This window comes from Mandrillus leucophaeus, unplaced genomic scaffold (assembly GCF_000951045.1).
Source record: "Mandrillus leucophaeus isolate KB7577 unplaced genomic scaffold, Mleu.le_1.0 Scaffold267, whole genome shotgun sequence".
NCBI lineage: Eukaryota > Metazoa > Chordata > Mammalia > Primates > Cercopithecidae > Mandrillus > Mandrillus leucophaeus.
In genome coordinates, this window is record NW_012102776.1 from 461,293 (window position 1) to 468,243 (window position 6,951).

A 6,951-nucleotide genomic window follows, 5' to 3' on the forward strand; every position below is an offset into this window, starting at 1 on the left:
TCTTTGTCTTTTGTGTGTTCTTTCATTCTCCACCACCCCTGGCATGGACCCCAACAGTTTTACTAGTCTGCATACCCACCAGCAGTATAGAAGTGTTCTCTCTTTACTACATCCAGGCCAACATCTGTTTTTTTTTTTTTTTTTTTTTTTTGTTATGGCCATTGTTGTAGGAGTAAGGAGGTATCACATTGCGGTTTTGATTTGCATTTCCCTAATTACTAGAGATATTTGGCATTTTTCTTATGATTGTTGGATATTTGTATACCTTCCTTTGAGAATTGTCTATTCACATCCTTAGCCCACTTTTTGATGGGATTATTTGTTTTTTCCTTGCTGATTTGTTTGAGTTCATTGTCAGTTCTGAATATTAATCTCTTATCATATGTATAGATTGTGAAAATTTTCTCCCACTTTGCAGGTTGTCTGTTTACTCTGCTGAATGTTCCATTTGCTGTGCAAAAGCTCTTTAGTTTAATTAAGTCCTACCTATTTATCTTTGTTTTCATTGCATTTGCTTTTGGGTTCTTAGTCATGAAATTCTTGCCTAAGCCAATGTCAAGAAGGGTTTTTCTGATGTTATCTTCTAGAATTTTTATAGTTTTAGATCTTAAAGTCCTTAATCCATCTTAGGTTGATTTTTCTATAATGTGAGAGATGAGGATCTAGTTTCATTCTCCTACATGTGGCTAGCCAATTATCCCAGCACCATTTGTTGAATATGGTGTCCTTTCCCCACTTTAGGTTTTTATTTGCTTTGTCAAATAACAGTTGGTTCTAAGTATTTGGCTTTATTGCTTGGTTCTCCATTCTGTTCCATTGGTCTATGTGCCTATTTTATACCAGTTCCATGATGTTTTGGTGACTATGACCTTATAGTATAGTTTGAAATCAGGTAATGTGATGCCTCCAGATTTATTCTTTTTGCTTAGTCTTACTTTGGCTATGTGGGCTCTTTTTTGGGCTCCATATGAATTTTAGGATTGTTTTTTCTAGTTCTGTGAAGAATGATGGTGGTGTTTTGATGGTAATTGCATTGAATTTGTAGGTTGCTTTTGGCAGTATGGCCTTTTTCTCAATATTGATTCTACCCACCCATTTATGAGCATGAAATGTGTTTCCATTTGCTTGTGTCTATGTGTTTCCAAAGGTTTTGGGGGAACAGGTGTATTTGGTTACATGTGTAAGTTCTTTAGTTGTGATTTGTGAGATTTTGGTGCTATTTGTTTGGTGCTATTTGTTTCTTTCAGCAGTGTGTTCTAGTTTTCCTTGTAGAGGTCTTTCACCTCCTTGGTTAGGTATATTCCTAAGTATTTTATTTTATTTTTTGTATCTATTCTAGAAGGGGTTGAGCTCTTGATTTGATTCTCAGCTAGGTTGCTGTTGGTGTGGAAAAGAGTTACTGATTTGTATACATTAATCTTGTATCCTTAAAATTTGCTGAATTTATTTACCAGTTATAGGAGCTTTTTGGATGAGTCTTTAGGGTTTTCTACGTATACAATCTTATCATCAGCAAGCAGCAACAGTTTGACTTCCTCTTTACCAGTTTGAATGCCCTTTATTTATTTCTCTTGTCTGATTGCTCTAAATAGAACTTCTAGTACTATGTTGAATAGAAGTGGTAAGAGTGGGCATCCCTGTCTTATTCCAGTTCTCAGAGGGAATGCTTTCAACTTTTCGCCATTCAGCATTATGTTGGCTGTGGGTTTGTCATAGATGGCTTTTATTACATTGAGGTATGTCCCTTGCATGCAAGTTTTGCTGCTGAGGGTTTTAATCATAAAGGGATGCTGAATTTTGTCCAATACTTTTTCTGCATCTATTGAGATGATCATGTGATTTTTGTTTTTTAATTTTGTTTGTGGTGTATCACATTTATTGACTTGCATAAGTAAAACCATTCCTGTATCCCTAGTATGAAACCCACTTGATCATGGAGGATTATCTTTTTGATAGGTTGCTGGTTTTGGTTAGATAGAATTTTGTTAAAATTTTTTAATGTATTTTCATCAAGGATATTGGTCCGTAGATTTATTTTTCAGTTATGTCCTTTCCTGGTTTTAGCATTAGAGTGATACTGGTTTCATAGAATGATTTAGGGAGGATTCCCTCTTTCTCTATCTTGTGGAATAGTGTCAATACGATTGGTACCAACGCTTGTTTGAATGTCTGGTAGAATTCAGCTGTGAACTGTCTGATCCTGGACTTTCTTTGTTGGTAATTTTTAAAAATTACTATTTCAGTCTCACTGCTTGTTATTTTTGATCTGTTCAGGGTATCTAATTCTTCCTGATTTAAGCTAGGAGGATTTTATCTTTCCAGGAATTTATCCATCACCTCTAGGCTTTCTAGTATATGTGCATAAAAGTGTCCATAGCAGCCTTGAATGATCTTTTGTATTTCTGTGGTGTCAGTTGTAATATCCCCCATTTTGTTTCTAATTGAACTTATTTAGATTTTCTCTCTTCTTGGTTAATCTTGCTAATGCTCTATCAACTTTTAAAAAATCTTTTCAAAGAACCAGCATTTTGTTTCATTTATCCTTTGTATTATATTTTGTTTGTTTCAATTTCATTTAGTTCTGCTCTGATCTTGGTTATTTCCTTTCTTCTGCTGGGTTTGGTTTGTTCTTGTTTCTCTAGTTTCTTGAGGTGTGACCTTAGATTGTCTATTTGTGCTGTTTCAGACTTTTTGATGTAGGCGCTTAGGGCTATGAACTTCCCTCTTATCACTGCCTTTGCTGTATCCCAGAAGTTTCAACGGGTTTTATCACTAATATCATGCAGTTCAAATAATTTTTAAAATTTCCATCTTGATTTCCTTGTTGACCCAATGATCATTCAATAGCAGGTTGTTTAATTTCCATGTATTTGCATGGTATTGAAGGTTTCTGTTGGAGTTGATTACCAGTTTTGTTCCACTGTGATCTGAGAGAGTATGTGATATTTCAGTTTTCTTAACTTTTTTGGTACTTGTTTTGTGGCCTACCACATGGTCTATCTTGGAGAATATTCAATGTGTTGATGAATAAATGTATATTTTGTGGTTGTTGGGTAGAATGTTCTGCAAATATCTGTTAAGTCCATTTGTCATGGTGAATAGTTTAAGTCTGTTGTTTCTTTATTGACTTTCTGTCTTGATGATCTCTCTAGTGCTGTTAGTGGAGTATTGAAGTCACCCACTATTATTGTGTTGCTGTCTATCTCATTCCTTAGGTGTACTAGTAATTGTTTTATAAATTTGGTAGCTCCAGTGTTAGATGCATATATATTTAGTATTGTGATAATTTCCTGTTGGACAAGGTCTTTTATCATTATATAATGTTCCCCTTTGTCTTTTTGAACTGCTGTTGCTTTAAAGTTTGTTTTGTCTGATATAAGAACAGTCACTCCTGTTTGCTTTTGGTGTCCATTTACATGGAATGCCTTTTTTTACCCCTTTACCTTAAGTTTATGTGAGTCCTGGTGTGTTAGGTGAGTCTCTTGAAGGCAGCAGGTGGTTGGTTGGTGAATTTTTATCCAGTCTGCAATTCTGTATCTTTTAAGTGGAGCATTTAGGTCATTCAAGGTTAGTATTGAGATGTGAGGTACTATTCCTTTTATTTTGTTATTTGTTGCCTATATACCTTTTTTTTTTTTTGTATCTTTGTTTTATAGGTCCTGTGAGATTTATGCTTTAAAGAGGTTCTGTTTTGATGTGTTTCCAGGGTTTGTTTCAAGACTTAGAGCTCCTTTTAGCCATTCTTGTAGTTCTGGCTTAGTAGTGGTAAATTATCTCACCATTTATTTTTCTGAAAAACACTGAATCTTTCCTTCCTTTCTGAAGCTTAGTTTTACTGGATACCAAATTCTTGGCTGATAATTTTTTTTTTTTAAGGAGGCTGAAGATAGGGCCCCAATTTCTTCTAGCTTGCAGGGTTTCTGCTGAGAAATCTGCTGTTAATCTGATAGGTTTTCATTTATAAGTTGCTTGGTGCTTTTGCCTCACAGTTCTTAAGATTCTTTCCTTCATCTTGACTTTAGATAACTTGATGACAGTGTGCCTAGGTGATGATATTTTTGTGATGAATTTCCCAGATATTCTTTGAGATTCTTGTATTTGGATATCTACATCTCCAGCAAGGCTGGGGAAGTTTATGTCAAGTATTTCCCCAAATATGTTTTCCAAACTTTTAGATGTCTCTTCTACCTCAGGAATGCCAATTATTCTTAGGTTGGGTCATTTAACATAATCCCAAACTTCTTGGAGATTTTGTTCATTTTTTAAAATTATTTTTTCTTTGTCTTTGTTGGATTGGCTTAACTCAAAAATCTTGTCTTTGAGCTCTGTAGTTCTTTCCTCTGCTTGTTCGATTCGATTGCTGAGGCTTTCCAGAACATTTTGCCATTTCCCTAAGTGTGTTCTTTATTTCCTGAAGTTTTGATTGATTTTTATTTATGCTATCTATTTTACTGAGGATTTCTCCCCTCATTTCTTGTATCATTTTATTATTATTATTATTATTATTTCCTTATGTTGGACCTCACTTTTCTCTGGTGCCTCCTTGATTAACTTAATAACAAATTTATTTTTCAGGTAAATTAGGGATTTCTTCCTGGTTTGGTGAGCTAGTGTGATTATGTCAGGGTGTTAAAGAACCTTCTTCTGTCATATTACCAGAATTATTTTTCTGGTTCCCTTTCATTTGGGTAAGTTATGCCAAAGGAAAACTCTAGGGCTCAAGGCTGCTGTTCAGACTTTTTTGTCCCATGGGGTGTTCCTCTGATGTAGAACTCTCCCTGTTTTCCTAGGGATGTGGCTTCCTGAAGACTGAGCTGTAGTGATTGTTATCTATCTTCTGAATCTAGCCACCCAGCAGGTCTACCAGGCTCTGAGCTGGTACTAGGGATTGTCTGCACAAAGTCCTGTGAGGTGAATCATCTGCAAATGTCTCAGCCATAGATACTAACACCTGCTCTGGTGGAGGTGGTAGAGGGGGTGAAATGGACTCTTTGATGGTCCTTAACTTTGGTTGTTTAATGCACTATTTTTGTGCTGGTTAGCCTCCTGCCAGGAAGTGGCACTTTTAGGAGAGTATCAGCTCTGGTAGTATAGGGAGGCTCAGGTGGTGAGATGGGCCCTAGAACTCCTAAGTATTTGTCCTTTGCCTTCAGCTACCAGGGTGGGTATAAAAGAACCATCAGGTGGGGGCAGGGCTAGGTGTGACTGAACTCAGGTCCTCCTTGGGCAGGTCTTACTGTGGTTGCTGTGGGGGATTGGGGTGTGGTTCCTAAGACAATAGAGTTATGTTCTCAGGAGAATTATGGCTGCCTCTGGTGTGTCATGCAGGTTGTAAGGGAAGTGAGGGAAAGCCAGTAGTCACAGGCCTCACCCAGCTCCCATACAATCCAAAAGGCTGATCTCACTCCCACTGTGCCCCGCTTCAATAGTACCAAGTCTGTTTCCAGGCAGTGGGTGAACAGGGTTGAGGACTTGCCCCAGGCTAGCAGCCTCCCAGCTGCAAAAGCAAGCAGGGCTTTTGGGCCTGTGGAGTCTACACACTGGATTCACACCCTCCCCAAGTTCTGGCCAAGAGACTTTGCATTTGGTTGGAATTGTTCAAAGTTCAGCTGGAGGTTTCCTTCTCCCTGTGGTCTTTTCCTAGTACCTCTGCAGCCTTCCCCAAAGACCCCTGTGAGACAAAGCAGAAATGGCTTCCCAGGGGACCCAGAGAGCCCACAGAGTTTTTCCCATAGCTTTCTCTACCCCTGTATTTTGCTCAGCTCTCTGAATTTACTCAGCTCCAGGTAAGTTCAGAATCTTCTCCCGTGATCTAGACTTTCAGGTTCCCCAGTGAGCGTATCTGTTCGGGGGTGGACAGTCCCCCTTTCCCACTTCTACAGCTTGGACACTCACAGCATTTGGGGTGTCTCCTGGGTCCTATAGGAGCAATCTGCTTCCTTTAGAGGGTCTGTGGGTTCTCTCAGCTTTCCTGGATTATTCCTGCAGTCGTTCTGGAGCAAAAGTTCACGATGAGATTCTCTACACTCTGCTCTGTCCATCCAAGTGTGAGCTGCAATCTAATCTTGCCTCCTATCTGCTATAATCTAGCCAAGTTTTCCTGATCTTGTTCTATTGACTCAAATAAGAAGAAATGATCCTCTTTGGCTAATGAAAACCCAGAGAGAAGGGATATGAAAAGTCAAAAGGGAAGAAATCACAGGGCAGTGGGTGGGCAGTTAAGGACAGATAATATTTATTTTTGTGGATGACAACTACCTCCTTGGGCTGGCTTTTCTACAGTACATCAATGGCTTCACCTCCATAAGCACCAGGAGTTAATTTTAGTGTCTATTGATCTGGCCCTGGTGATCTTCAGAGAACATTCTATAGCTACTGTGTGGACATAGTCTGTCCCCACTTCTAGCACTTGCCTCCTGCAAGTAATCACTCAGCAGCCCTTTACCTAAGAGAAAAGTCTACTCAGTGACTGTCATGCCATTCTATGACCTGAGACTGAAGTTCACTCTGGTTGCTCTGTGTTCCATACTCTAGCCTGGGAATGTGTATCAAGAATAGTCCCCTGGCTTCTAGCAGGACATGGCTATCTATGTTTTGTGACTGGTACACTGAAGGGTAATTAGAAATGTGGCTTAAAAAAATGGGTGAGTTACATCATGTTTTATTTTAGGTTGACTGGATATTCAGCAGAGAAAAACAAGGTCCCTGCTCTCAAGAAGCTTACAGTCTACTAGAGTGAAACAGAAAATAACAACTGGCTCAAGCCTGTAATCCCAGCACTTTGGGAGGCTGAGACGGGCGAATCACGAGGTCAGGAGATTGAGACCATCCTGGCTAACACGGTGAAACCCCGTCGCTACTAAAAAATACAAAAAACTAGCCGGGCGAGGTGGCGGGCGCCTGTAGTCCCAGCTACTCGGGAGGCTGAGGCAGGAGAATGGCATGAACCCG